General features: G+C 42.5%; 1 protein-coding gene across 1 annotated transcript in view; it reads left to right on the top strand.

Annotated features, from left to right (window-relative positions):
• LOC112254365 (metabotropic glutamate receptor 6-like) overlaps positions 1 to 16,678 on the top strand; it is a 34,724-nt gene that overhangs the window by 3,085 nt on the left and 14,961 nt on the right. The gene's annotated exons all lie outside the window — the stretch shown is intronic.

The raw sequence follows: 16,678 nt of genomic DNA, 5'->3' as shown, positions 1-16,678 counted from the left end.
AGTTAAAAGTTCACCATTGTTACTATGGTATTGTGATTCTTCCAGAGGCCTGCCATGAAAGGTATCACGACAGCGTTTCCCTTTGAGAGTTTTCAGAGTGCAATGACAGTGTGTGTCATCCCTTTAATGCAAACAACGCAATTATCACAACATGTAAGTTGTAATATGTTTTTTTTTTTTTTTTGGGGGGGCTAGACTTCCACAGTGATTTTACCAATGCACAGCTACTGATTTTTGCACAAGTTAATATTAAAACTATATGAGAGGTTATAGACCTACAGTACCAGTCAAAAGTTTGCACATGCCTACTCATTCAAGGGTTTTTCTTTATTTTTACTATTTTCTACATTGTAGGATAATAGTGAATACATCAACACTATGAAATAACACATAAGGAATCATGTAGTAACCAAAAAAGTGTTAAACAAATGAAAATATATTTTAGATTTTAGTTTCTTCAAAGTAGCCACCCTTTGCCTTGAAGACAGCTTTGCACACTCTTAGCATTCTCTCAACCAGCTATCTGTAATGAATTTCAATCAACAGGTGTCACTTGTTTAAAGTTTATTTGTGGAATTTCTTTCCTTCATGCATTTGAACCAATCAGTTGTGCTGTGACAAGGTAGGGGTAGTATACAGAAGATAGACATATTTGGTAAAAGACCAAGTCTGTATTATGGCAAGAACAGCTCAAATAAGCAAAGAGAAACGACAGACCTTCATTACTTTAATGCAGGCTTTGGCAACTCCAGCTCTCGAGGGCCTGATTGGTGTCCATCCCCCACAGCTGATTCATCAAATTGCATTCTAAACTGATGATCATGATTAGGTGATTATTGAAGTCAGGTGTGTTAGCTGGGTCTGGGGCAAAACTGTGACACCATTCAGGCCCTTGAGGACTGGAATTGCCCACCCCTGCTTTAAGGCATGAATGCCAGTCAATCTGGAAAATTTCAAGAACTTTGAAAGTTTCTTCAATTGCAGTCGCAAAAACCATCAAGCGCAATGATAAAACTGCCACTCATGAGGACCGAACACAGGAAAGGAAGACCCAGAGTTACCTCTGCTGCAGAGTTCATTAGATTTACCAGCCTCAGAAATCGGCAATTAACTGCACCTCAATGCTGTCATCATGGCAAAGGGTGGCTACTTTGAAGAATCTCAAATATAAAATATGTTTTTAATTGTTTAAACCTTTTTTGGATACTACATGATTCCATATGTGTTATTTCATAGCTATTATTCAACAATGTAGAAAATAGTAAAAAAAAAAAACAAACACTTGAATGAGTAGGGGTGTCCAAACTTTTGACTGGTCCTGTAGTTTAGAGAACATTAAGAAAAAACATTAAGAACATTAAGAAACATTAAGAAACAACAGTACTTCAGAATTTCAGTACTTCAGCATAACCTTTCCTCATGATTCTATTTAAAGTCATGTTCTCATTGTTCCAAGAATGTTAAGAAATAATGTTATTTTGTGGGAATTTCAGTACTTCAGCATAACGTTCCCTACAGGTTTCTTCATTGTTCTATTTTAAAGTCATGTTCTCAAATTGTTCAGAGAACGTTAAGAAAACTATCCATAAAAAAACCACAATAAAACTTTAATTACGTTCAGAGAACGTTCTAAGAATGTTATATAAAAACATATACATTCCATTATCAGCATCAAGAAATCTCTGTCTATCCTCTAATTTGAATCAACTAAAATAAACAGCTTTGCATACTTAAGAAAACATGGCATGGTATCTCTATTCTGGTGGTGCAGTGGTCTAATTCCACAGACAGAGACCAGAAGATTATAGGTGTGAATCTCAATGATGCTGTTTCACAATAAAAAAGAAATGTGTTTGCAGGAAACGTATGATTTTGTTCCCCCAACCAATGTGAAACCAAAAATATATGTTCCCATAACTTCCAAAGAACCAAATGTGCTAAAACAATATTGTGGAAAAAAAACAATATGTGGCTTTCGGACACAAGTGACAAATGACAAATGACATCTTTCACATGAGTCAGACATGTGGTTTTAGGACATGTGAAGTTCCACATGGATTTTCACATGCAATCAAGTTAATCGTAGGATTTGCTGTGATTAATTAAGATTAATTGAAATTTCAGAGTTTGCTCATTGTGCTGTAATTTTAAGATTTAGTTTTTATATTTAAAGCATTAAACAATACTGATGTTTTTGTCCAAAGTAACGGTTAGCAAAATTAGGTCAATTGATATAGTACACGTTCTTAACCTCAATGTCAATACCATTGTTATTTTTAGCTGTATAGATTATGTAAAAGTATATATTTACATTCAGTCCAATAGCAAACATTTTCACATATTTTCACATACACTGAACAAAAATATAAACGCAACATGTAAAGTGTTGGTCCCGTGTTTCATGATCTGAAATAAAAGAACCCAGACATTTTTCATACACACAAAAAGCTAATTTCTTTAAAACGTTGTACACAAATTTGTTTACATCCCTGTTAGTGAGCATTTCTCGTTTACCAAGATAATCCATCCACCTGGCAGGTATGGCATATCAAGAAGCTGAAGCATTATCATTACATAGGTGCACCTTGAGCTGGGGACAATAAAAGCCACTCTATTATGTGCAATTTTGTCACACAACACAATGCCACAGATGTCTCAAGTTTTGAGGGAGCGTGCAATTGGCATACTGACTGTCAACCATAGCTGTTGCCAGATAATTGCATGTTCATTTCTCTATCATAAGCCACCTCCAAAGTCATTTTAGAGAATTTGGCAGTACGTCCAACCGGTCTCACAACAGCAGACCACGTGTAACTATGCCAGCCCAGGACCTCCACATTCAGCTTCTTCACTTGCGGGATCATCTGAGACGAGCCACCTGGACAGCTGAAGAAACTGTGGGTTTTTACAAAAAACTGTCAGAAACCGTCTCAGGAAAGCTCATCTGCGTGCTTGTCAATGTCACCAGGGTCTTTACCTGACTGCAGTTCGATATCATAACCAACTTCAGTGGGTAAATGCTCACCTTCGATGCCCTCTGGCACACTGGAGAAGTAGGCTCTTCTCGGATGAAACCCGGTTTCAACTGTACTGGGCAGATGGCTGACAGAATGTGTGGTGTCGTGTGGGCGAGAGGTTTGCTAATGTCAACGTTGTGAACAGAGTGCCCCATGGTGGTGGATTGAGTTATGGTATGGGCAGGCATAAGCTACAGACAACAAACACAATTGCATTTTATCGATGGCAATTTGAATGCACAGAGATACTGTGACGAGATCCTGAGACCCATTGTCGTGCCGCCATCACCTCATGTTTCAGCATGATAATGTATGGCCCCATGTTGCAAGGATCTGTAAACAATTGGCGCAAGTAAGATGGAGCCGGAGAGGATGGCTGCCGTTTCATGGGCTCTTAACCAACCGTGCAATTTTGTTAGTTTTTTTCACATTTTTTGTAACTTATTTTGTACATAATGTTGCTGGTACCGTCTATGACCAAAAAGAGTTTCTGGAATTCAGAACAGCGATTTCTCACTTTGAACTGGACAAATAATTTATTTTTAATGAGTCGAACGAGAGGGATTTACTCCAGACACTCGAACAGACCCTCATCCCCGTTATTCGCAGGAGAAAGAGACGGAAAAGATATCGCAGAAAGAGATTGGGGTGCCTTGTGCGGATCCGCCAACGAGTGGCTAATCTGCCCTTGCCATCCGTACTACTGGCCAACGCACAATCGCTGGATACTAAATTGGATGAGCTACAAGCACATATATCCTACCAATGGGTCATAAAAAACTGTAATATCTTATGTTTCACCAAGTCATGGCTGAACAACGACATGATTAACATACAGCTGGTAGGTTACACACTGCATTGGCAGGATAGAACAGCAGCCTCTGGTAAGACAAGGGGTGTGGTCTATGTATATTTGTAAACAACAGCTGGTGCACGATATCTAAGGAAGTCTCAAGGTTTTGCTCGCCTGAGGTAGAGTATCTCATGATAAGCTGTAGACCACACTATCTGTATTTTTCGTAGCTGTCTACATACCACCACCACAGACCGAAGCTTTCACTAAAACCGCTCTCAATGAGCTGTATACCACTATAACCAAACAGGAAAATACTCATCCAGAGGCAGCATTCCTAGTGGCTGGGGACTTTAAATGCAGGGAAACTTTAATCTGTTTTACCTCATTTATATCAGCATGTTAAATGTGCAACCTGAAGGAAAAAAAACTCTTGACCACCTTTACTCCACACACAGAGACGCGTACAAAGCTCTCCCTCGCCCTCCATTTGGCAAATCTGACCATAATTATATTCTCCTGACACCTGCTTACAAGCTAAAATTAAAACAGGAAGTATTAGTGACTCAGTCAATGAAAAAGGGGTCAGATAAAGCAGATGCTAAGCTACAGGACTGTTTTGCTAGCACACACTAGAATATGTTCCGGGATTCTTCCAATGGCATTGAGGAGCACATCACATCAGTCACTGGCTCCATCAATAAGTGGATCTATGATGTCGTCCCCACAGTGACTGTACGTACATACCCCAACCAGAAGCCATAGATCACAGGCACTGAGCTAAAAGGGTAGAGCTGTCGCTTTCAAGGAGCGGGACTCTAACACGGAAGCTTATAAGAAATCCCCCTATGCCCTCCGACAAACCGTCAAACAGGGAATGTGTCAATACAGCTGTTACGTCCGTTGTTGGAATGAGACCAAGGCGCAGCGTGGTAAGCGTACATCTTTCTTTCTTTTTTATGAACACCAAAAAAAACAAAAAAAAGATAAACAAACATAACGTTCTGCAGGCTACACAATAACTGTACTAAAACAAGATCCAACAAACTAGGGTGGAAAACAGGCTGCCTAAGTATGATTCCCAATCAGAGACAACGATAGACAGCTGCCTCTGATTGGGAACCATACCTGGCCAACAAAGAAATAGAAAACTATAATGCCCACCCAAATCACACCCTGACCTACCCAAAGAGAGAAATAAAAAGGCTCTCTAAGGTCAGGGCGTGACAACAGGACTAAGATCAAATTAACAAATCAAATTTTATTGGTCACATACACGTGATTAGCAGATGTTATTGTGGGTGTAGCGAAATGCTTGTGCTTCTAGGTCCGACAGTGCAGTAATATCTAACAAGTAATATCTAACAAATTACACAACATATACTCAATTCACACAAATCTAAGTAGGAATGAATTAAGACTATATACATATGGATGAGCGATGTCAGAGCGGAATAGACTAAGATACAGTAGAATAGTATAGAAAACAGCAGTATATACATATGAGATGAGTAATGCAAGATATGTAAACGTTATTAAGTGACTAAGATATCGTAGAATAATATAGAATACAGTGTATACATATGAGATGAGTAATGCAAGATATGTAAACATTATTAAGTGACTAAGATATCGTAGAATAGTATAGAATACAGTATATACATATGAGATGAGTAATGCAACATATGTAAACATTATTAAAGTGACTAGTGTTCCATTCCTTAAAGTGGCCAGTGATTCCTAGTCTATGCCTATAGGCAGCAGCCTCTAATGTGCTAGTGATGGCTGTTTAAGAGTCTGATGGCCTTGAGGTAGAAGCTGTTTTTCAGTCTCTCGGTCACAGCTTTGATGCACCTGTACTGACCTCGCCACTGTCTGTGTGGTACTGACCTCGCCACTGTCTGTGTGGGTGGTCCATTTCAGTTTGTCAGTGATGTGTACGCCAAGGAACCTGAAGCTTTTCACCTTCTCCACTGCGGTCCCATAGATATAGATAGGGGGGGCACCCTCTGCTGTTTCCCGAAGTCCACTATCATCTCCTTTGTTTTGTTGACATTGAGTGAGAGGGTGTTTTCCTGGCACCACACTCCCAGAGCCCTCACCTCCTCCCTGTAGGCTGTCTTGTCATTGTTGGTAATCAAGCCTACTACTGTTGTGTTGTCTGCAGACTTGATGATTGAGATGGAGGCGTGCTTGGCACGCAGTCATGGGTGAACAGGGAGTACAGGAGGGGGCTAAGCACGCACCCTTGTGGGGCCCCAGTGTTGAGGATCAGCGGAGTGGAGGTGATGTTTCCTACCTTCACCACCTCGGTGGCCCGTCAGGAACTCCAGGACCCTGTTGCACAGGATGGGGTTCAGACACAAGGCCTCTTAATGATGAGCTTGGAGGGTACTATGGTGTTGAACGCTGAGCTATAGCCAATAAACAGCATTCTTACATAGGTATTCCTCTTGTCCAGGTGGGATAGGGCAGTGTGCAGAGTGACGGCGATTGGATAGTCTGTGGATCTATTGGGGCAGTAAGCAAATTGAAGTGAGTCTCGGGTGGCAGGTAAAGTAGAGGTGATATGATCCTTGACTAGTCTCTCAAAGCACTTCATGATGACAGAGATGAGTGCTACAGGGCGATAGTCATTAAGTTAATTTACCTTTGCCTTCTTGGGCACAGGAACAATGGTGGCCATATTGAAGCATGTGGGGACAGCAGATTAGGATAGGGAGAGATTGAATATGCCCATAAACCCACAAACCAGCTGGTCTGCTCATGCTCTGAGGACGCGGCTAGGGATACTGTCAGGGCCGGCAGCCTTGCAAGGGTTAATAAATCTTCTTCTGGATTGGTGTCCTTTCCTTGGGACGGTTGAGCTAACGTAGGCTAATATGATTAGCATGTGGTTGTAAGTAACAAGAACATTTCCCAGGACATAGACATATCTGATATTGGCAGAAAGCTTAAATTATTGTTAATATAACTGCACTGTCCAATTTACAGTAGCTATTACAGTGAAAGAATACCAGGCTATTGTTTGAGGAGAGTGCACAATTTTGAACATGAAAAGTTATTAATCATCAAATTAGGCACATTTGGGCAGTCTTTAAAAATTTTGAACATAAATGCAAAGGTTCATTGGATCAGTCTAAAACTTTGCACATACACTGATGCCATCTAGTGGCCAAAATCTAAATTGCACCTGGGCTGGAATAATACATTATGTCCTTTCTCTTGCATTTCAAAGATGACATTTTTTTTTAAATACAAAAGAACGGCTGCTTTTTTATTTATTTGATCTTTTACCAGATCGATTGTGTTATATTCTACTACATTCCATTCACATGTCCATAAACTTCAAAGTGTTTCCTTTCAAATGTTACCAATAATAGAGAGCCCACAGTCCTTGGAGAGCCCACAGTCCTTGGTAGCGGGCCGCGTCGGAGGCACTGAGTTATCCTCAAAGTGTGCAAAGAATGTGTTTAGCCTGTCCGGAAGCAAGACGTTGGTCTCTGCGACGTGGCTGATTTTGCTTTTGTTGTCCGTGATTGTCTGTAGTCCCTGCCACATAGGTCTCGTGTCTGAGTCGTTGAATTGCGACTCCATTTTATCTCTATACTGACGTTTAGCTTGTTTGATTACCTTGCGTAGTGAATAACTATACTGTTATAATGTGGTGGTTCGCGCTTTCAGATTCGCATGAATGTTACCATCTATCCACGGTTTCTGGTTAGGGTAGGTTTTAATAGTCACAGTGGGTACTACATCTCCTATACACTTTCTTATGAACTCAGTCACCATATCTGTGTATGCGTCTAGATGATTTTCGCAAGCTACCTTGGACATATCCCAATCCACGTGATCAAAACAATCCTGAAGAGTGGATTCCGATTGTTCAGGCCAGTGTTGAATAGTACGAAGCACGGGCACTTCCTGTAAGTTACTGTCTATAGGAGCAAGATCAGATCGTCAGATTTTCCAAAGGGAGTGCGGGGGAGGGCCTTGTAAGCATTCCGGAAGTTTGAATAGCAATGGTCGAGAGTCTTAGTAGTGCGAGAAAGACAGTCAAAATTTTGATAGAGCTTCGGTAGCCTAGTCCTCAGATTTGCTTTGTTAAAATCCCCTGCTACAATAAATTGAGCCTCAGGATATGTGGGTTCCATTTTGCATAAAGTCCAGTGAAGTTCTTTGAGGGCCATCAAAGTTTCGGCTTGAGGTACGATGTAAACGGCCGTGGCGATGATGGGGGAGAATTCTCTTGGGAGATAATAAGGTCGGCATTTAATTGTGCGATATTCTAGGTCGGGTGGACAAAATGACTTGAGTTCCTGTATGTTCCTAGAATTACACCATGAGTCGTTAATCATGAAACACACCCCTCCACCCTTCTGCTTCCCGGATAAATATTTATTCCTGTCTGAGCGATGTACTGAGAATCCTGCTGGCTTTACCAACTCCGACACAAAGTATGTTACAGGCCCCGATGTCTCTCTGGAAGAAATCCTTGCTCTAAGCTCATCAACTTCGTTATCCAAAGACTGAACATTGGCGAGTAATATACTCAGAAGCGGTGGGTGGTATGCGTGTACCAGTAGACCGCCTTGAGTGCCTCTCCACTACCAGTGATGTTTTGGGTTGGCCTCTGGAATAAGTTAAATTGCTCTGGGGAGAGTAAACAAAGAATCTTCGCCATGGAAGTTGTATTCCTGGACATAATGCTGGTAGTTCTGGTGAGTTACCGCCGCTCTAGTATCCAATAGTTCTTCCCAACTGTATATAAAGACACAAAACATTTCCTAAGCTAATAATGTAAAAAATATTTAAAAAAAAATAAAAATACTGCAAAGTTTTCTAAGAGCTAGTCGCTATGCTGCCATCTCAGTCGGCACTGTCATACTACACCGGCTCCGACGCTCGTCAGAGGTTTCAGGGTTTACAAACAATTACAGACTACAAAGGGAAGCACAGAAGCACTGCCCAGTGACAGGAGCTTACCAGACGAGCTAAATTACTTTTATGCTCGCTTCGAAGCAAGTAACGCTGAAACATGCATGAGAGCACCAGCTGTTCTGGACGACTGTCTGAACACTCTCTCCACAGCCGATGTGAGTGAGACCTTTAAACAGGTCAACATTCACAAGGCCGCAGGTCCAGACGAATTACCAGGATGTGTACTATGAGCATGCACTGATCAACTGGAAAGTGTCTTCACTGACATTTTCAACCTTTCCCTGTCTGAGTCGGTAATACCAACATGTTTCAAGCAGACCACCATAGTCGCTGTGCCCAAGAATACTAAAGTAACCTGCCTAAATGACTCCCGACCCGTAGCACTCATATCTGTAGCCATGAAGTGCTATGAAAGGCTGGGCATGGCTCAAATCAACACCATTATCCCAGAAACCCTAAACCCACTCCAATTTGCACACCACCACACTCCACACTGCCCTTTCACACCTGGACAAAAGGAATGTGTGAGAATGCTATTCATTGACTACAGCTCAGCATTCAGCACCATAGTGCCCTCAAAGCTCATCACTAAGCTAAGGACCCTGGGACTAACCACCTCCCTCTGCAACTGGATCCTGGATGGGCTGCCCCCAGGTGGTAAGGGTAGGTAAATTCACATATGCCATGCTGATCCTTAACACTTTGGCCCCTCAGGGGTGCATGCTCAGTTCCCTCCTGTACTCCCTGTACTTTGAAGAATTTGAAGAATTTTAGATTCTTCAAAGTACCCACCCTTTGCCTTGATGAAAGCTTTGCACACTCTTGGCATTCTCTCAACCAGCTTCACCTGGAATGCTTTTCCAACAGTCTCGAAGGAGTTCCCACATATGCTTTGCAATTGTTGGTTACTTTTCCTTCACTCTGCGATCTAACTCATCCCAAACCATCTCAATTGGGTTGAGGTCGGGGGATTTTGGAGGCCAGGTCATCTGATGCGCACTCCATCACTATCCTTATTTGTCAAATAGCCCTTACACAGCCTGGAGGTGTGTTTTGGGTCATTGTCCTGTTGAAAAACAAATGATAGTCTCACTAAGCGCAAACCAGATGGGATGGCGTATCACTGCAGAATGCTGTGGGATCCATGCTGGTTAAGTGGGCCTTGAATTCTAAATAAATCACTGACAGTGTCACCAGCAAAGCACTCCAGCACCACCACACCTCCCCCTCCATGCTTCATGGCGGGAACCACACATGCGGAGATCATCCATTCATCTACTCTGCGTCTCACAAACACACAGCGGTTGGAATAAAAAATCTCACATTTCCACCAGTCTAATGTCCATTGCTCGTTTTTCTTGGACCAAGCAAATCTCTTCTTCTTAGCAAGATGGCGCCAACAGAGAGGGTCACCTCACTTCAAGTCCTTAGGAAACTATGCAGTATTTTGTTTTTTTATTTATTATTTCTTGCATTGTTAGCCCAGAAAATCTGAAGTATTATTACATACAGCCGGGAAGAACTATTGGATATCAGAGCGACATCAACTTACCAGCACTACGACCAGCAATATGACTTTCCTGAAGCGGATCTTTTGTTCAAACCACCTAAGGCATTCAAAATGTTTCCAGAGGCTGACCCAAAACAACGTCGCCGCAGGAGAGGTAGACGGAGCGGCCTTCTGGTCAGACTTCGGAGGTGCGCACACCACCTACCGCTTCCGAGTATCTAACTCCCTAATGTCCAGATTCTTGATAACAAGGTAGACGAAATTAGGGCTAGGGTTGCTTTCCAGAGAGTCATCCGGGACTGTAACATACTCTGTTTCATGGAAACATGGCTCTTTGGGGACATGCTGTCAGAATCGGTACAGCCACCGGGAATCTTTGTGCATCGCGACGAGAGGAATAAACATCGGGGGTGGGGGTGTATGTTTCATGATTAACAACTCATGGTGTAATTGTAACAACATACAGTATAGGAACTCAAGTTGTTCTGTTTACTGGACCTAGAATTCCTCACAATCAAATGCCATCCGTATTATCTCCCAAGAGAATTCTCATCGGTTATTGTCACTGCGGAGTATATCCCCTCCCAAGCAGACACCACGACGGCCCTCAAGGAACTCAACTGGACTCTATGCAAACTGGAAACCACATATCCGGAGGCTGCTTTTATTGTAGCTGGGGATTTTAACAAAGCAAATTTGAGAACAAGCTTACCTAAATTCTATCAGCATATCGATTGTAGTACCCAGGCTGGCAAAACACTGGATCACTGCTACTCTAACTTCCACGATGCATACAAGGCCCTCCCTTGCCCTCCGTTCGCCAAATCCGACCACGACTCCATTTTGCTTGTCGCCTCCTATAGGCAGAAACTCAAACAGGATGTACCCATGACTAGGACCATTCAACGCTGGTCTGACCAATCGGAATCCACACTTCAAGATTGTTTTGATCACGCAGACTGGGACATGTTCCAGATAGCCTCAGAAAATAATATAGGTTTATACGCTGATTCAGTGAGGGAGATTATAAGGAAGTGCATAGGAGATGTTGTTTTCTCTGTGACTATTAAAACCTACCCTAACCAGAAACCGTGGCTAGATGGCGGCATTCGCGCAAAACTGAAAGCGTGTCCAACCGCGTTAAACCATAGAAAGATGACTGGGAATATGGCCGAATACAAACAGTATAGTTAATCCCTCCACAAGGCAATCAAACAAGCGAAAAGTCAGAATAGGGACAAAGTGGAGTCGCAATTCAACGACTCAGACACGAGACCTATGTGGCAGGGTCTACAGGCAATCACGGACTGCAAAAAGAAAACCGCCACGTCACGGACACCGACATCTTGTTTCCAGCAAAACTAAACACCTTCTTTGCCCGCCTTGAGGATAATACAATGCCACTGATGCGGCCCGCTATCAAGGACTGTGCCCTCCCCCTCTCCTTCTCCATGGCCAACGTGAGTAAGACATTTAAATGTGTTAACCCTCGCAAGGCTGCGGCCCAGATGACATTCCTAGCCTCGTCCCCAGAGAATGCGCAGACCAGCTCGCTGGTGTGTTTATGGACATATTCAATCTCTCCCTATCCCAGTCTGCTGTCCCCATATGCTTTAAGATGGCCACCATTGTTCATGTACCCAAGAAGGCAAAGGTAACTGGACTGTCGTCATGAAGTGCCTTGAGAGACTATTCAAGGATCATATCACCTCCACCTTACCTGTCACCCTAGATCCACTGCAATTTGCATACCACCCCAATAGGTCCACAGACGATGCAATCGCCATCACACTGCACACTACCCTATCCCATCTAGACAAGAGGAATATCTATGTAAGAATGCTGTTCATTGAATACAGCTCAGCATTCAACACTATAGTACCCTCCAAGGTCATCATTAATCTTGAGGCCCTGGGTCCCAACCCCGCCCTGTGCGATTTGGTCTTGGACTTCCTGATGGGCCGCCCCCAAGTGGGGAAGGTAGGAAACAACATCTCCACTTCGCTGATCCAACACTGGGGCCCCACATGGGTGCATTCTCAGACCCCTCCTATACTCCCTGTTCACCTGTGACTGCGTGGCCATTCAACTCGATCATCAAGTTTGCAGACGACACAACAGTAGTAGGCTTGATCACCAACAACGATGAGACAGCCTATAGGTAGGAGGTGAGGGAACTCAGAGTGTGGTGTCAGGAAAACAACCTCTCACACAACGTCAACAAAATGAGATGATCGAGGACTTCAGGAACAGCAGAGGGAGCACCCCCCTATCCACATCGATGGGACAGCAGTGGAGAAGGTGGAAAGTTTCAAGTTTCTCGTGGAAAGTTTCAAGTTTCTCCACTGCTGTCCCCTTCAACCTCAGGAGGCTGAAGAAATTTGGCTTGTCACCTAAAACCCTCACAAACTTCTACAGATGCACAATTGAGAGCATCCTGTCGGGCTGTATCATCGCCTGGTATGGCAACTGCACCCCCCACAACCACAGGGCTCTCCAGAGGGTGGTGCAGTCTGCCCAACGCATCACCGGGGGCAAACTGCCTGCCCTCCAAGACACCTACAGCACCCAATGTCACAGGAAGGTCAAAAAGATCATCAAGGACATCAACCACCCGAGCCACTGCCTGTTCACTCCGTTACCAACCAGAAGGTTGGTTCCAGAAGGTTGGTTCCAGTTGTTGCAGCTTGTTCCAGTCACTAGCTGCAGCGAACTGAAAAGACAAGTGACCCAAGGATGTGTGTGCTTTAGGGACCTTTAACAGAATGTGACTGGCAGAACAGGTGTCACCCGATATGGATGAAAATACCCTCAAATTAAAGCTGGCAGTCTGAACTTTAACCTCATAGTCATCATATAAATTCTAATCCAATGTACTGGGGTACAGACCCAAAACAACAAACAAATGTGTCATTGTCCCAGTACTTTTGAGGCTCACTGTTCATAAACACAATGTGATCCTGTTAACCCACCCTGTTTGCTCATGTTAGCCCACCTTACAGTATATTAGGTTGCCTTGGACCAGAAAGGACGCATTTACGTCTGCATCAATGTCATATCGCTGACTCTACCTTTAAAAGTAACATTAAAATAAACAAATTCCAGAAAGTTATTTCAGTCTTAGCCTCTTCCCTGGGTGAAACAGTGGGAGTTCCCATCAGATCTAAGAACCTGTATTATACTGTATTACTAGGCAGAGCTCTACATGCTCTCGTTTAAACCTGGGGTGGCATCGGTAGTCAACACACTTATCCCTCTACAGCTAAATATATACATTCACTTGACAGTTTATTGGCCACACCCATCTAGTAATGGGTCAGACCTCCAGAACAGCCTGAATTCAGAACAGCCTGAACAGCCTGTCCCATTGACACCAGGCAGGATGGGGCCATGGACTCATACTGCTTATACCAAATCCTGACTCTGTCATCAGCATGACACAACAGGAACCGGGATTCGTTGGACCAGGCAATGTTTATCCACTCCTCAATTGTCCAGTGTTGGTGATCGCGTGCCCACTGGAGCCACTTCTTCTTGATTTTAGCTGATAGGAGTGGAACCCAGTGTGGTCTTCTGCTGCAATAGCCCAACCATGACAAGGACCGACAAGTTGTGCTTTCCGAAATGCCGTTCTGCACACCACTGTTGTACTGCATCGTTATTTGCCTGTTTGTGGCCTGCCTGTTAGCTTGCACGATTCTTGCCATTCTACTTCAACCTCTCTCACCCGCAAGCTGTTTTCGCCCAAAGGACTGCCGCTGACTGGATGTTTTCTGTTTTGTCGCCACATTCTTGGTAAACCCAAGACACCGTCCGTTTCTGAGATACTGGAACCGGCACGCCTGGCACCAATGATCATATCATTCACAAAGTCTCTTAGGTCACTCGTTTTGACCATTCAATCGAACAGTAATGGAATGCATCGATGCCTGTCTGCCTGCTTTATATAGCAAGTCACAGGGACGGTGTACTTAATGAACTGGCCAAATTCAATAAAATACCACAGAGAACATGTAGTTCAGACCTGGCAGAGTACACAATTTATGATGTTGGATCTGGCACTGAGATCAAAATCAATGAAAGAAAATGTATGAATTTATTTGTAATTCTTGCCATTTTAACCAACTGTCAACACAGGAATAACAACACAACATAGCTCACACAGATGTTTATGTAAATGATTAATGAGATACACAGAATGAAACAGCATGGGAATGGTGATGTTTTTGGGGCAGTATTAGCAATACATTCAGCTACAAGTGCCATATAATACTAACCTAGAGACAGCAGTCAGGATTTATTAAATGGCATCAAGAAAGGGTAACACAACATGTAGGCAACATGTAATTAATGAATCATTAGTTTATGATAAAACAGTTTCAATAAATGTACTTTTTTCACAGTTTTTAGTCGACCTTGTGAGGGATTGTTCTGGTGGTTTCCTTTTGATAAACACATTGTCAAACAGACAGCCCCTTGTGTAATTGTGTCATTTGAAGCATTTGGGTCTGGCAAGCCTCTTCACAGCAGTGCGTGTGTTTTCCTGTCACTTTGGAGACAGTTCTAGACACAACATGGACCAAAGCTGCGACCACCTCTTTCAGTTCAGCTTGAGTTAGTGGTGTGGCATCCACCAGGCTCACCCATGCAAAATAGTAACAAAAAAAAGCAGTATGTGTCAACACAGTGATAATGAGAGCATCAACATGTTTTACAATATTTTCCAGACTAAACAAAAGTTGTGGGTCTACCTAAAAGTTGGCAACAGTAGTTAGACAAATGTAAAATGATCAACATGGTAACTGGGTGATTCTGCAACTTCGGGCACTTTGGCCCTGCAAGATTTCAGAAATGAAAACTTATTGAAACACCATTTTACCAGTATTATAATTGTCTTTGATTTGTCTAGAAACAATATCTGATAATGGCTGTGATCGTACTATTCAGGAATTTATATATTTTTGTCATTTTCCCCAGACAGCCATGGACAAATGTCAATTCCATCACATCATTAAAAATCCATTTAAGTTGAAAATGAAATATCATACAATTTATTTAGAACACATTTCTTATACATTTGTACATTAACTTGTATTGAATATTATTTTAAGTGACGTTTAAGGTTTTCCTAATACTAATAATTCAATAAATTTGCCTTTGAGACAGGTGAAAAGGTTTATTTATCCTGAAAAATAAAATATTTCCACCCAAACTTTTTGTGAGATTATGATATCAACCATCTATCTAAAACAAACCAATCAATGTAAATGATATATACTATACTAATTTACCCAGAAAATATGGGTGTGGTGGAAATGACATCTACAGTATGTTAAAACAAAACGTATGAACACAATATTTTATTGCAAACATTTTGAACAACAACCATTGTTAAACATTGAATTAATTTAAGACAAAGTAAGATTCCAAAAGTAGCCGATGGGCAGAGCTCAAGGAAGTAGGCCAGTGTTTCTAAGTGATGGGCCCAGATAGCTGAGGGGTCATGCTGCATAGCAGAGCTCAGTGAGCAAAGTGAAACTGTATAGTTTGTGGTATATCCAACACAGGTGTGGAGGGTCACCTGCTTGTGAGAATCACAAACGTGAACTGCCTGGATTTCACTGGTGTATTTACAGAAGTGGTTCTCTGCAAAGTCAATATGCACAATGATCTCCTCTTTATTGATGTTGAATATTGTACACGTGTTTCCCAAAGTTCTCTTTCATTCCTTTGGAGAAGTCCTCCAGTAGAGTCTGTAGTGTGCCGCACACATTTTATTTTAGTGTCAAATGTACCGTGAACTTCTCCATGTTTCCCTCTTTGTTTGTCTTCTCTCTGTCTCTTCAGCTTTGTTTTTCCACCTAAACCAGCATGTCTGCTCACCAGCATCAAAGTCAGATGTTTAAGCTCTTTTGCTTGGCAAAGGGAGCACTCTGTGTACATGCACTCTTTCTTTAGGTCCTCACAGCAGAAAGACTCAATAAGGTTCTCAATGTTGTTGCAGCTGATCACATTGTGATACTGTCGTTTGTCCACCATGAACTGGAGGTTGACGTGGATTTTGCAGAGGCATGTGTCCCTATCCTGGACTGTTGGCTTGACAACTCAAATTCTTCTTTTGAAGAATTCATAGTAGGACATTTTAATCTCTGAATATTCCTTCTTAAACTTATGATAAAGGTTCTGAATTGTACCATTCAAGAAGCATATATTTTTCTTCTTGTTCCTCGTTAGTGTGTCCTTTTTCCCGGTTGTTGCTCTGTTGTCATCACGTTCATAGAATCTAGTGATTTTGTCTCCTGTGGCTGTAATACATCTGTTTTTAAATGGAGTATTGAAGACTTGTTGGCCTGTTTCCCTTTTCCCCCATTCTCTGTTTGTGGCTTTGACCAGGCCATACTTTCTCAGGATGTAGCC

The sequence above is a fragment of the Oncorhynchus tshawytscha genome, linkage group LG07 (genome assembly GCF_018296145.1).
Source record: "Oncorhynchus tshawytscha isolate Ot180627B linkage group LG07, Otsh_v2.0, whole genome shotgun sequence".
Lineage (NCBI taxonomy): Eukaryota > Metazoa > Chordata > Actinopteri > Salmoniformes > Salmonidae > Oncorhynchus > Oncorhynchus tshawytscha.
Note: the sequence above shows the minus strand (reverse complement) of the source record. Positions and strands in the feature narration are given on the sequence as shown.